The following is a 15837-nucleotide window of genomic DNA, read 5'->3' on the forward strand; positions in this document are numbered from 1 at the left end:
CAACATGTAACTCGGATGGCTAAAATGAAAATTGTTGATTGGAGGTATTGAAAAGTCGCAGCTGGGATTTGAACAAATAAAGTATTGGTAGGATCCCCAGAAGTAGAAACAGTAGAAAGCCATTGCCAATTCAATGGTCAAAGAGACAAGGGAGGAAAGACATTACTGGAGCTCAGTGAGAATTGGAAACATGGAGGAGCCAATTCTAGGGGGAAGGAATCCATAGCTCCTTCCCCCTAGATGGAGGGGCCATCTAGGGGGACGCTACAGTCATGGAGGGACAGAGCTTCTACCAGAACATCTCCATGGAATTACGAAGGGAGTGAGGAAGTAATGCACCTTTATTCTCTCCTCCCACCCTCGTGTCCTGCCAGTGCCAACCCTTGGTTGAACCCAAATAGAAGCCAAAATAGTAAGGAGGTATGAAGAAGCAGCCCAAAGAGGTAGCTTTCTGGGGAACAGGACAGGTCAGATAAGGTTGACTAACAGACATGAGAAGAGAATAAATTGAGTATTACCAGAATTCTAGCCTTTCTGTGCTTACCTTCTATCTTGTTGTTTTATAATACTCAATTAGACGATTCTGGTAACTTTGTCACAAATGTTCTATTCCCCCTTTTTCCCTGCAAAATTTTCATTTATCCTACAGTGCTCCTCACTAACATCCGCGCCTCTGTGAAAATCTTCTTTATCTCATTCCTCTGAGTTTGGTAATTTGCCTATTGTTTGCACATAGCACTTACTATTTACTTTCATTACAACAATTTTCACATTTCATCTTAATTGATTAGTGGCTTTTCATTCTTTTTCTCATCTCCTCCAGAACAGAAATTGTCTTGTCATTCTGTGTCCCTTGGGACTCCTATTATTACTGGCAGATGGTAAGTGCCCAGAAAAAAATTCACAAGTGAATAAAAGGGAGAATGAATGAGTATGAGAGTATCTTCCCCAAGAGAAAAGGAAAGAGTGGGCAAATCGATCACAAGCAAACAAGGAAAGTAGGAGATTGAGGAATTAAGAAATAAATGATGTTATCAGTGAGAACAATATAGAAGGCTTAAAGTCAAAAATAAAATGGAATTAGGCTAAAACTTAAGTGGAAAGATAAAGTCAACAAAACGAAATGAAAAACCAAAAAGCTGAACACATTTTAAAAGGTATGCAATCCAAATAAAATGGAGTTCACAAATATTTTCTGTAATTGGTAACAAAAAAATCTAATTTAGAGATGACTTTTCTTAAGGTGCTGAGAAAATAATTTTAATGTTAATTCACCCTTTTGTTCTTTGATTTCAGCAAATTTTGATGATTACATTTTCTAAATCCATGATTAAACTTCTCTGCCATGGCGTAAGTGTACTTACAAAAACCAAAATGTAAAGGGTAAAGTGAGGTTGGCACCATTTTAAAACTCTGTACCCACATTTTGTTTTAGTAGTCAAAGTTTACATTTAAACTTGGTATTTGTTTATAGTTAATAAAAAGAAAAGAACATATGCTGTTATTTAAGTGATCTGGTGAATAATTTCCCCTTATTTCTAAAGCCATAACTGATATTTGAAGACTGACCCACTCATCTAAAGTTTAGATAACTCAAGGCAGATTTTAGAAGTATTTCTTCACACTCAGGATTATTAAGTATGAGAGGACATATGTCCATCCAAAATTCGTAGTACTCATTTTGCTAAAATTTATTTTATATAGCCTAGCCAAGACAGTACAACATTTTGCTAATTAGTAATGGTTCATTTAAATAGCCACTGGTTTCTACATATTTCCACGCACGAAAAGAAGGAAGGAAGGAAGGAAAAAGAGAGAGAGAGTTTTAATAGGTTTTATTATTGAGTTATGTTAAGGCCAACAGATCAGGAGATGATTGCCATTGAAAAGACAGTTTGTGGGCTAGGCATGGTGGCTCACACCTATAATCCTTTGGAGGCCAAGGTGGGAAGATTACTTGAGGCCAGGAGTTCAAAACCAGCCAGGGAATTGTAGCAAGATCCCTTTCTCTACAAATAAATAAATGAATTAACTGGGTATGATACCATATGCCTATAGTTCAAGCTCCTTGGGAGGCTGAGGCAGGAGGATTATTTAAGTTCAGGAGTTTGAGGTTGATGTGAGCTATAATCACACTACTGCACCCCAGCCTGGGTGATAGAGTGAGAATCTATCTCTAAAAAACAACAAAAAGATAGTGTGTTATACTTACAGATGGAGACACAGGGGCTCACATAGGCCAGCATGTGGTGGGGGAGGTGCAGTCAGGAGGCAAAGGGAGAGGGAAAATCTTGAGCCAAGAGCCTTTATTGTGGTTTCCTCGGGAGGGAAATTACAGCAGGATCAGGGTCATAGGAGCTGTCTCTAGTTGTCTAGGACCTAGCCCTGGAATGCTAAGGGAAGATGGATAGTGGCTTAGAGTACAGAGTGTAAGCTGTGCATTGGTTGATTTGCATATGAAAGTTGTGCTCGCAGGTGAGTTGTTTACTCTCTCTAGTAACTGGCTAATCCTGGAGTGAGCTGACTTCCTCTAGGGTCAGCAGGGCCTCAGATGTCAAAACATCAAAATATAGATAGACACGGTTAATATAAGAAGGAAAGGAAGGATATTTTATGAATGAATACATGAAGAGCAAATAAATATTTCATATTAGAATTCTGGTGCAAGACTAACGAAAGTGTATATGTTTTTAGTCTAGAAACATTTAATGAAAATGTGGTCAGATAAAAATAATAATAAACAGTATTATATAGAATGTTTTGTCATGGATGACCTCAAATACTATTATATTTGTAATTTAAAATATATGATCCTGTGAGTCATGAATTTATAGAAATTGATTTGCAGAACTTCAATTAATGACCTTGATTATTTTTCTGTAAGAAGAGAGGGAGAGGTTATGTGAGTGCAAGTAAATTAACCTTTCATTCCATACCCTACCAACTTCTTCTCCACTGACAAGTAATCAAGATTGTTTGACAGAAACAGCAAGTTGTTTAGCTTCTCAGCTCTCCTGCCGCTAAAATATGATGTCAGATAATTTGTTCCTGTTTAGGTCTAGCTTGATTACTTCTGGTTCCCTGAGATTTGAATTGATGAAGTTTTACTTTAGTTACATAGCAGTGTTAATAAATGCTGTCATGTTTATTAATGAGATGCCAAAACTGTATTTTTATATTTAGAGGACAGAGCCAAGTTCATGTAACTTAAAGCAGTTGAATGTAATAAAAGGTTAATTAGACTTCATGACCTGTTTGGAATATGTCTTGGGTCTCAATACCATTATAACTTTCAATGCAAAATACCAAAATCCAGAATTAATTTATAAGATAACAATTTAATAGTCTGTCATTTAAATAGTAAATGATTCTAACACCTCCTGAAGATATGTAAAACTGAAAGAAATACTGAAAACAAAAACTTAAAAGAGGAAAGCAAAATAAGATTCAGTCAAGGCCAGCCAAAGTGTTATTTCCTTTGATTCAGTGTGAGTATATTACATGAACATTTTATTCACACTGTATACACAGGATGTCAAACAGTCCCCACTGAAGGAAGAATCATCGTGAGAGCTTTCTATAAATTATTCAGATGTATAATATGAAGAATTTAAAATCCAGTGCAATCATTGGGTAGAGAATATATGCTACAGAAAATTTCTAACTCAACTTTACCTTCTCATTTTTGACGGAGGGTAAGTGAAAAATATTAACTTGAAAGACCACGCAAGAACACTATTCAATGGCTAATAAAAATATTTATAGGTGAAAATAAAACTGCACAAAGTTCTAGCCATATTGAAATCACAAAATAAAATTATCTGAATTGTCTAAAAATTCATCTAATGAAAATTTCACTGAGAAATTTGATAATTTTTTTTCATGTTTCAGGCAAACAGAATGCAAAATAAGTCCATATCTAGAGAAATCCTGGTGGAATTTTTCAAACTTCTATGACAAAAAAAAGTCCGATGAGTTTCTAGATTTTAAAAAGTACTAAATTACTTTTAAAAAAAATCAACTTTACAAACAACATGAAAACAGAATGTTTAAGAGGAAAAATTATGTGTAGCTTATAATAATAATTATATCCCAGTTTTCCTTACTTTACTGGAGTACAGAGAAATGACTTTTTAAAAAGGTATATAAGTTTTATTAAATAAAAGTCAATGTGAGCTTCTTAATGTTACCATTCTGACTTAACAACAATTGTATTTATAAGAAATATGTATTTAGCTACTAAAGTATAATAGCGAAAACTAAAATATGCTTTGAATAAGAGATTTCTCTCTCCTGTGTTATATAATACTCTCCTTTTACTGAAATTTCCTCTATATAGCATAGATTGTTGAGTATCATATGAATATTACCTTGAGTAAGTTTTGGTGGTTTTGTCTTTAAAAATATGTCCATTTCATATAGGTTGTTTAATTTATGGGCTTAGAGTTGTTCACAGCATCCCCTTGTTCTTTAAATGTCAGTACAGTCTGTAGTGATGTTTCTTTATTAGTTCTTATTGTTTGTAATTTGCATTTTCTCTTTTTTTTGGTCATTCTAACTAGAAATTTATTAATTTTATTGAAATTTCTAAACAATCAGCCTTTGGGTAAATTAGTTTTCTTTTTCTTCTGTTCTAAATTTCATTGATTTCTGCTCTCATTTTCATTATCCTTTATTCTATTTGCTTTTGGTTTAATTTGTTCTTCTATTTTTCTCTCAGAAGGAGGTTAGATAATTCATGTGAATTCTGTTTTCTTTTCTAATATAAGCGTTTAAAGCTATCAGTCTCCCTCTACGCACCACTTTAGCTACATTGTCAAATTTTGAAAATAATAAGAGCTATTTATGACAAACCCACAGTCAATATCATGTTGAATGGGCAAAAGTTGTAAGCATTCCCTTTGAAAATTGGTACAAGACAAGGATGCCCTCTCTCACCTCTCCTATTCAACACAGTATTGGAAATTCTGGCCAAGGCAATCAGCAAGAGAAAAAAATAAAGGATATTAAATAGGAAGAGAGGAAGTCAAATAGATGACATTATCCTATATTTAGAAAACCACATCATCTCAGCCCAAAAATTCCTGAAACTGATAAGCAATTTCAGCAAAGTCTCAGGATACAAAATCAATGTGCAAAAATCACAAGCATTCCTTAACACCAACAATAGATAAGCAGAGAGCCAAATCATGAATGAACTCCCATTCACAATCACTACAAAGAGAATAAAATAACCAGGAATAGAGCTAACAAGGGATGCAAAGGACCTCTTCAAGGAGAACTACAAACCACTGCTCAAGGAAATAAGAGAGGACACAAACAAATGGAAAAATATTCCATTCTCATGGATAGGAGGAATCAATATTGTAAAAATGGCCATACTGCCCAAAGTAATTTGTAGATTCAATGCTATTCCCATCAAACTGCCATTGACATTTTTCACAGAATTAGAAAAATCTATTTTAAATTTTATGTGGAATCAAGGAACACCCTGTATAGCCAAGACAATCCTAAGCAAAAAGAACAAAGCTAGAGGCATCACACTACCTGACTTCAAACTATACTACAAGGCTATAGTAACCAAAACAGCATGGTGCTGGTACCAAAACAGACATATAGGCCAATGGAACAGAACACAGAAATAACACCGCACATCTACAACCATTTGATCTTTGACAAACCTGTCAAAAACAAGCAATGGGGAAAGTATCTCCTATCGGATAAATGGTGCTGGGAAAGCTGGCTAGCCATATGCAGAAAACTGAAACTGGACCCATTCCTTACACCTTCCTTACACCTTACACAAAAATTAACTCAAGATGGATTAAAGACTTAAGTGTAAAACCAAAAACCATAAAAACCCTAGAAGAAAACCATAAAAACCCTAGGCACTACCATTCAGGACACAGGCACGGGTAGACTTCATGACAAAAATGCAGAAAGCAATTGCAACAAAAGCCCAAATTGACAAACAGAGTCTAAACTAAAGAGCTTCTGCACAGCAAAAGAAACTATCATTGGAGTGACCAGGCAGCCTAAAGAATGAGGAAAATTTTTGCAATCTAACCATCTTACAAAGGTCTAATATCCAGAGTCTGTCAGCAACTCAAACAAATTTACAAGAGAAAAGCAAACAAATCCATCAAAAAGTGGGCAAAGGATATGAACAGACACTTCTAAAAATAAGACATTTTCACAGGCAACAAACATATGAAAAGAAGCTCAACATGACTGATCATCAGAGAAATGCAAATCAAAACCACAATAAGATACCATCTCACGCCAGTCAGAATGGCAATTATTAAAAAGTGAGGAAACAATAGATGCTGGCGAGGCTGTGGAGAAATAGGAACTCTTTTACACTGTTGGTGGGAATGTAAATCAGTTCAACCATTGTGGAAGACAGTATGCCTATTCCTCAAGGACCTAGAACCAGAAATACCATTTGACCCAGCAATTCCATTACTGGGTTTATACCCAAAGGAATATAAATTATTTTATTACAAAGATACATGCACACATATGTTTATTGAAGCACCATTTACAATAGCAAAGACATGGAACCAACCCAAATGCCCATCAATGATAGAATGGATAAAGAAAATATAGTACATACACACCATGGAATACTATGCTGCCATAAAAAGGAATGCGATCATGTCCTTTGGAGGGACATGGATGAAACTGAAAGCCATCATCCTCAGCAAACTAACACAAGAACAGATGACCAAACAAGTTTTCACTCAAATATGGGAGTTGAGCAATGAGAAAACATGGACACAGAGAGGGGAACAACATATACCAGGGCATGTTGGGGGTGAGTGGTGAGGGGAGGGAACTTAAAGAGGATGAGTCAGTGGGTGCAGCAAACCACCATGGCACACATATACCCATGTGTGAAACATGCACGTTCTGCACATGTATCCTGCTTTTTTTAGAATAAGAAAAAATTTTTTGATATGTTGTCTTTTCATTTTCATTCAATTCAAAACATTTTATAACTTCCCTATGACTTTTGAGACATGGCTTACTGAGACATATGGTGTTTATTTTTCAAGTATTTAAATATCTTTCTTGATATTCTCTGTAATTGATTTCTAGTTTAATTTCGTGAGTTATCCTGAGATCTGGTTGCTTAAAAGTTTGTAGCACTTCTTCCTTCACTCTCTTCTTCCTGATTCAGCCGTGTAAGACGTGCTTGCTTTCTCTTCACTTTCCATCATGATTGTAAGTGTCCTGAGGCCTCCTCAGCCAGGCTTCCTGTACAGCCATCTGCAGAACTGTGAGCCAATTAAACCTCTTTACTTTATAAATTACCCAGTCTCAGGTAGTTCTTTATAGCAATGTGATGATGAACCAATACAGGGACTCTGGATATTTTCTGTCTTAGCATGGTTAGGCTACTATCACAAAAATACCACAGGTTGGCATGATGGATGATAAACAACAGAAATTTATTTCTCACAGTTCTGGAGGCAGAGCAGTTCAGGATCAAGGTGCTGGAAGATTTGGTGTCTGGTGAGGACCTGCCTCCTAAATCATAGACTGCTGTGTTTTGGCAGTGTCCTCACATAGCACAAGGGGAAAAAGAACTCTCTGGGGCCTCTTTTATAGGGTCACGAATCCAATTTATAAGGGAGGTGCCCTTATGATTTATTCATCTCCCAAAGGCCCTACCTCCCAATACCATCACATTGAGAATCAGATTTGAATATGAATTTGGAGAAAGGATACAATCAGTCTATACCATTTCCTGACCAGTATTAATGATGTGTTTGCTTACTGGGTTATGCGTGCCTAGAGCGGTGTCAGTGACCTTCAAGCCTGTAAGTAGGGCAAGCACAATATATAGCATAGTAGCCCTTTTGTGGTGAATAAGGCTGAAAAACATGAAGCAGCAGGCCCAGAAAATATGTGACCTCCAAACCACCAGAGTACATACAGTGCATATGATAGTAGAGGAACGTTTTGATAGTGTAAGAATGGAGGGACAGACAAGTGTTATTAAAATAACATCAGAGCCCTTCAGCAACAAGAATATTGGCTGACATAAGGAGAAAATCCTGTTCATGAAGTGTCAGTAGGCTTGTTGGTATGAGCAAAGCAGGGGTGTTTCTTAGAAATTGTAAAGCATATCAGATCAGAGGAAGAGGCCAAGTGAGCAATTTGAATAAATATTTTGGTACCCAATTAGTTTTTTGGAGTGGTACACAGGAAAAGGAGGGCTGGCCAAGGTAAATCCTTCTATGAGGTTAACTGGATATGGGTAATGAGAGCTGGTGACTCATCTAAGGACTGGTGGCAAGCCCAGAAATTAGTGCAACAAAGGACCTGGACTGTATGCTCCATGAGTTGTAAATACATATAGGAGAGACTCTTCAAGACTAGGGGTGGCTTGCTGTGATGGAATGAACTGAGCCTCAGAGAAAGAAAAACAAAAAAACATAAGCAGAGATGGGGATAGGGCAGTGAACCCTGTACTGAAAACTCAGTGAGGCTGGCGAGGGGAAATTAGCTAGAAGTATGAATGGTGCCTATGAAGGATGTGAAAGTGGGGCCTGGTAGGGAAGGTATGGAATTGTTCATGAGTGACGGGATGGTGGTTACCTTCTAGGCAATGATTAATTAAGTCTCGGTGCCAGATGATAAAATCTAGGGAGAAAATTTAGGACAGTGCAGAAGTTGAATGTGTCAGGTTGTAGCCTGGAGCAGTAGAACAAAATAGACAGAGGGTACTCCTAGACCCAAAACAGAACTTTAGATACTCCATTGGCAGCTGCTGAAAACATATAGCTAAATAATGAATCACCATTGAGTCTGAGCTTGGCGTTTTCCATAGCATAAATAATGTTTTGTAAGTATTGACAATCTCCTTTTCAATATTATTGAGTGTAGCTCTGGTGTCATTGCATTTGTGTGGTGTGGTGAATATGTTGCAGCAGAGCCTTACATATTAGGGGTGGATAAGGGAATACTCTCAAGAGAAAGCCAAGGTGATGGTTTCTCCAATGACTTCAGGAAAAAATTAGAGATAAGCTTCAATTTGGTGTGAGTACCATAGCCTGAAGGGGTGGAATAGTGGGGCAGGACTATAGAAGGAGAGCTGGCAGAGGACAGTGAGGTTAACAGGATCTGAAGCAAAGCAAGAACAAAGGAGGAGCAGCATTGGCCGTTGGCAGTAATGAGGTCAACAACAGAGCCAAAGTCTGGTTTTTATTAGTAAGATGGGCTGAGGTCATCTGGTGGTCCACTGGGCTGTCGTAGAGTTGGCTCACGATGTTGGCTCATCATGAGGTTGTGGACTTCACTAGGTTCGCAATGATCTTGCAGCAAATTTGGTACCCTAAGGCATAAAGGCTTATTGATCAGGAAGTCATAGAAATGTACTGATGTGGTTGAATAGCAAGGAGAAAAGAGTTAGCTATCTTGCTATCCTATTGGAGATATAATACCTCAAAGGATCCTGATGCATTCAACCCCAAATGAGGCTCTAAGTTATCTCTTATGTAATGGTCTGACATGTACTTTAAAAGGCAAAATCTGAAGTTAGGAACATTACTTCAAATGTCCGAAGAGCAGGGCGTACAGCTAGCATATGTGCCACCTTCTATATCTTGCAAATCTTCTGTGAATTTAGAATAGCCAATGGGAGCTTCTTTAGTTTTTATAAGAAACTTTGCTGTCATGGTGGAAATGGAACTATGGTACCACCTAGGCTGGTTATGCCTGTAGTATTGAAAAGCCTGAGTAAGTGTAGGTGGCATCATGGTCTGAATATAGTCCAGCAGCTCTTGCATTGACAGGTGGAATCTGCACAATGGACTGTTGTATCCCAGACCCAGGTCATTTGACCTATGGTATTCATAGCCAGGCTATGAAAAGTCAGGAGACCAGTCGTTTGTGCAATGTGGATGTTATCTCTTGAGGAAGCAAAGCGTTGCTGACAAGTGTGGGCATAAGGCAGAATATGGATGTACCCATTTAATCCTGTCCCCTGGTTCTCAGATACCCCATTCTGTTTTTTATTTTATTTTATTTTTGCTTTCATCATTTTATTTTTTGTGTTTCATTGTGGATAATTTCTATTGACATATCTTCAAGTTCAACTATTTCCTTGGCTTTATCAAATCTACCGATGGCATCTAATGATAACATTTGTTAGCTTTGTTACTATGTGATTCAGCACAATTATTTCCATTACTTTCTATCTTATAGTTTTTACTTCTAATCTGAAATTCCCCATCTGTTCATGCTTGCTGTCCTCCCCTTTTTAGCTAGATCCTTTAACATATTAATCATAGGTTTTTAAAATTCCTTGTTTGATAGTTCAAACGTAGGGGTCAGAGTTGAGTCTAGTTGTGTATATTGCTTTGTCTCTTGACATTGTGATTTTTAAAATTCTTTATATGTCTTGGAATATTTAGTGGGTACCTAGACATGTACTGTAAGAGAGTAAACACTGATGTAATTAATATTTATGCCTGATAAATGACAGACGATTTTTTTTTTTTTTTTTTTTTTTTTTTTTTTACACAGCTGGTTTTTATTGCAAGGAGTTAGACCAATCTAGTTAGGAGTTGAGTTACTTTTGGATTTTCTTATTGCTGTACCTTAGTGCACCCCATTCCTCAAATTCCCCTAGTATAATTCTGTATGTGTGATGTGAATTGGTTTACTAGACTGTTTGTTTGTTTTTTCCTACTTCCTCCCTCAGCTTTAGGTGTTTTCTTTGTACCTGTACCTTGGGTTTTTCTCCCTGCTCTTGAACTTCTCTCAGAAGTATCATGCTGTTATATATTAGGGGTGCTTGTCAGTCTGATGATGGGGTTGGGGCTAGAAAAGCATGTTCTTTGTAGTTCTTGTTCAGGCTTAGACAGGCACTGTGCCCTTGGGTCTCATTAATGGGGTCTTTTCAGTAATCCTACAACTCTCACAACTGGACAGGGTTTTACTGTCCAGGCCTGGTACATTTTGTGCCCCTTTCTCAACATAGAAGGTTTTTCATCTTGATCCCTTTCCTCAGCTACCGTGGCTTTTCACCTGTTTCTTGAGGATGGTAGGGTTTGCTTTCTATGATTTTTGTTCTGTAGGGGACATAAAGGAGGAGGATTCAGGGTGAGATTTGTGCCTTTACCACAATGGCTGCTGTTTACTTCTCTAGGTCTGCAACAAGAGGAGCATTTCCTCAGGAATATCTCTCACCTTCTGCCAAACTTTCTTGGGAACCACTTAGTAAGGTCCATGAACATAAGCCTGTGTGTTGGTACAAGTTCTCCTGTGTTTTGTACTTTTACACTAGCCCACATTCAACCTTTAGCAAATCCTTAGTTTTTATTTTTTTTTTTTAGTTGAATTCTGCTCACTAGCTTGGTGTCAAGTGTCTGACAACTACCCCATCTAAACAAGAGCTTGCTTCCTATTTTTTCCTGAAGATTCTTACCTTCTTTTGAATTGGAAGTGAGTTGTTTGCCTTAAAACTCCACTTTCTAATGGTTTCAATAAGGGTTGTAATTTTGCAGATTATCAAACATTTTATATTCTAAGGGTGGGAATGATTCTTTTTCCACATTTTAACAGGAATCCAGAAGCCAAACATGTTTTCAAAAATTGAATGTGTTTCCTAAATTCCTGATGAAACCTTGCTCTATTTTTAGCACACAATTAGAATAAGTAGCAAAAACCCTTAGATAGTATGCCCTGAGTCATGAATTTATACCAGGACTGCAAATACTGCTTACCTTCACAAGAAAGCTTCCTTAATGACTCTCTTGTCAACATTTCTTTGGTACCATACTGAGAGAAGACAATCAGTATTCTCCCAGAATTTTCATTTCAATTTACCTTATGGCAAGATTGTACTTTGTGAGTGAATCTATGCTGGTTGGCAATTTGGGTAAATAGTTTATATTTGATTATTTTTTAAGGATGATAAAAACTCAAATTGTAACTATGGTATTATTTCCCTCTCTTTGTACATAAAATCAGAGGAGAATAAGTGGTTTACTAGAGGATTCATGTTATCATTTAAATTATATGATGGGATGGACTTTAGTGAGATGACTGATATTTTTGAGTAGATACACTTTGGGACCTCCTTAGCCTTTAGCAACTTCTTGGAGACCCAAAACCTTGTCTTTCCATACCAACCTCTTCAATATCCAATCCATATACATATAACCCCAACGACATGTACACAAAGGAGGATCCTTGAACCTATCTTCCTACTGGACAATAGCATTTCTCTAGTCCAAGCTAGAGCTGGCACCTGCCCTAACAACCAATCATTACCTCAGTCCCTGAAATTTGGAATTGGAATGCTGGGATTTTCCTCAGTTGATAATAGTCTCTGAATCTAGGAGCATATATATTATCTTTCCATAGAAGATATGGGCAGTATGGCTCATTAACAGACAGTACTGTTTTTCTTAAGTTCATTTGAAAGAAAATCTTCATATACTTTTAAAAACCAGAAGTGATATTTTATCTATGCACTAATGTCCTTAGTTATAGCAGACTAGGATTATAAATCAATGCTTCAACAATGAACTATGAGCCTGTGTGTGTGAAAAAAAGAAATAGATTTTAACTATTTCTGTTGAAATCCTAAGAGGTTATTAAAAATAAGACAGATAAAAGTGGAAAGGGAAAAAAAATCCCTTAAAAGAAAATGTAATAGATAAGACACAGAGCTATTATTGTCCCACTTTTTTGTCTAGGCCTCCTAACCCTCTTGATGGGCACTTCTATTCTTAAAGCTCTCTGGGAAAAGCATTGAGATTATCTAAGTCTCTTCTTACTCCAGTTACCTCTTCACATTGTAGAAGCTCTAACAATTGGCCATGATTGAAATCTTTCCGGGCTACGTGAACAATAACCAAATACAAAGACAATATACATAATGGGCATAAAAGAAGCATCATTGTTAACTTTTCAGGTGATTTGAATTGAGATGTTAATACTAATCATGTTCTTTAATAAGGGATTTATTTGGATCTCTTTATTTGCTTTTTCTTCTCCCCAGTGAATGTTGCTTTCTTTTTATTACCGTGCATGTTTTATGAGTTGTGATTTATTTGTATGTGTTGGATTTGATTTATTTCTGTGATACTCTACAGTTTTTAAAATCTGATTAAAAATGGGGTTGAGGATATGAAATGTGTGCTCTGTAATGTTGGCTCCCCCCACAAATCTTTGATGACCTTGACCAAAGGGAAGTCTAATGGTATTCACTTAAATCTTGCTTTCGCTTGTAATTTGGTAACACAATATTTCATTCTCAGAAGCAGAACAATTATCATTCTTTATACCTTGTATTGTGCAGTTTCTATTACTTGGCATTAATATTCTACTAAGATGACTAGTTTGAGGCAATTTAAGGACAAAAATACTTCAGCTTTCTGAATTTACTTATGTAGAGATAAGTTGAAGGGATAAAAGACAAATATGGCACCCAAAGCACATTATTTGTCTCTAATGATCCAATGTCATCTTTTCACATATTTAACCCTTATAATAAATATTCTTCCAACAAGAGGTAAAGGAATTACTTATAGGTAATGGAAGATTCATGAAATATACAGCATCAAGTCCTTTTGGTGAAATAATCAAAGATTAGGAGAGGGCAATCCAAAGATAATTTGTTTGTGAGCAGAAGCAATTTTATTGGGAATACAGCCATACATGTGTCTGTGCAAGGTGTTGTGTGTGTGTGTGTGTGTGTATGTGTGTGTGTGTGTGTATGTGTGTGTGTGTGAGTGTGTGTGTGTGTGATAATGAATATCCATGGACAGAATTGAAGTAAGAAAGCTATCTCTGTTTATTTTCATATCCATTTTAGAAAAACAAATCTTCCAAAGTCCCATCTTTTTAACTCAGAAAGAGAAGATGAAAAATTAGCAAGGAGGACCCAACTGCAGACATCTCATACCAAGAGGAAAGAGTATACAGAAAATCAGTGAGAAGTCACATGCAATCATACATACACTACTTTTTTTCCATATGTTTCTAGCTGCACTCTACATTTCTAGATTAAAAAGTGAGGGCACCAAGATCAGAAAAAGACATTACAAGAGAGGAAAACCAATAGTTCTCATGAACATAAATACAAAAATTATCAGTAAAATATTAACAATATGAATTCAAAAATCTATAAAACTGATTATATGACATAGCCAAATGGGATTTATTCCAGATATGTCAGGCTGGATTATCATTTGAAAATTGAGTAATTTAATCTATCGTGTCAAAATTGATACCTGTACCTTGGATTTTTGTGATTTAAACCTTGGGTTTATATGATAGATTAAATTACTCAATTTTCAAAATATGATCCAGCCTGACATATCTGGAATAAATCCCATTATACAGTCATATCAATAGATCCAAAAAAAAGCATTTGACAAACTTCAAAATTCATTTATGTTAAAAAGACAAGGCAAATTTGGAATAGAGGAGAACTTCAACAACTTAACAAATAAGAGCCACAAAAAGCCTAAAGTTAAAGCATATATTTTATGGTGATAACTATGTGCTTTCTTTCTAAAATCTGAAATGAGGCAAGGAAGTCCTGTCTCAACATTCCTATTCAAATTTTATTAGAAATAGTTGCTAATGCAATAAGTCAAGAAGAGAAAATAAAGGTATATAAATTTAGAAGAAATAAGTTAGACGTGTTTGGCTGAGCATAGTGGCTCACGCCTGTAATCCCAGCACTTTGTGAGGCCAAGGCAGATGGATCACAAGGTAAGGAGATTGAGACCATCCTGGCTAACATGGTGAAACCCCATCTCTACTAAAAATACAAAAAATTAGCCAGGTGTGGTGGCGGGCGCCTGTAGTCCCAGCTACTCAGGAGGCTGAGGCAGGAGAATGGTGTGAACCTAGGAGGTGGAGGCTGCAGTGAACCGAGATCACGCCACTGTGCTCCAGCCTGGGTGAGAGAGCAAGACTCCATCTCAAAAAAATAAATAAATAAATAAATAAATAAATAAAAATAAATGAATTAGAAGTCTTTGCTCAAAAATGGTTAGATTTTCTATGTAGTGATCCCAAAGAATCAACAACAATAAGAAAAACCTCTTGGAACTAATAAACATTTATAGCAAGTTTGCAGAATACGTGGTTAGTGTACAATAGTCAATTGCTCATACCAACAATGAACAATTAGAATTTGAAACTAAAAAGCACAATCTCATTTACATTAGCACCAGAAATAATAAAATAATTTGACAAAAAGCTAATAAAATGTGCCTGTGATCTATACAAGGGAAATTACAAATCTCTGATGCAAGAAATCAAATAAAATTTAAATAATTGGAGAGATAGTCCATGATTATGAATAGAAAGACCCAATATAGTTAGGGCGTTAGTTCTTTCTCACTTGATCTATAGTTTCAACATAATCACAATCAAAAGCTCAGAAAGTTACAATGTGGATGTCAACAAACTGATTTTAAAGCTTATGTGGAAAGATAAAAGATTCAAAATCGCCAACACAGTACTAATGAGGAAGAACAAAGTTAGATGACTGACTCTCCCCAACTTCAGGGCTTCTTATGCAGCTACAATAAGTAATATAGTGTGGCAAAGAATAGGAAGCTCAATGGAACAGAATAGTGGTCAGAGGGATTTTTAGGGCAGTGAAACTATTCTATATTAAATCATAATTGTGTATAGATTACATTCTGTGTTTTTCAGTCTCCATAGAATACAAGAAGAGTGAATATTAATGTAAATTTTACACTTTAATTAATGATAATGAATCAATATTGTTTCATGAACTACAAATGCACCATACTAATATGTTAATAATTGAGGAAACCAGGAGGCGGGGGGACT

Source organism: Pan paniscus, chromosome 11 (assembly GCF_029289425.2).
Source record: "Pan paniscus chromosome 11, NHGRI_mPanPan1-v2.0_pri, whole genome shotgun sequence".
Taxonomy (NCBI): domain Eukaryota; kingdom Metazoa; phylum Chordata; class Mammalia; order Primates; family Hominidae; genus Pan; species Pan paniscus.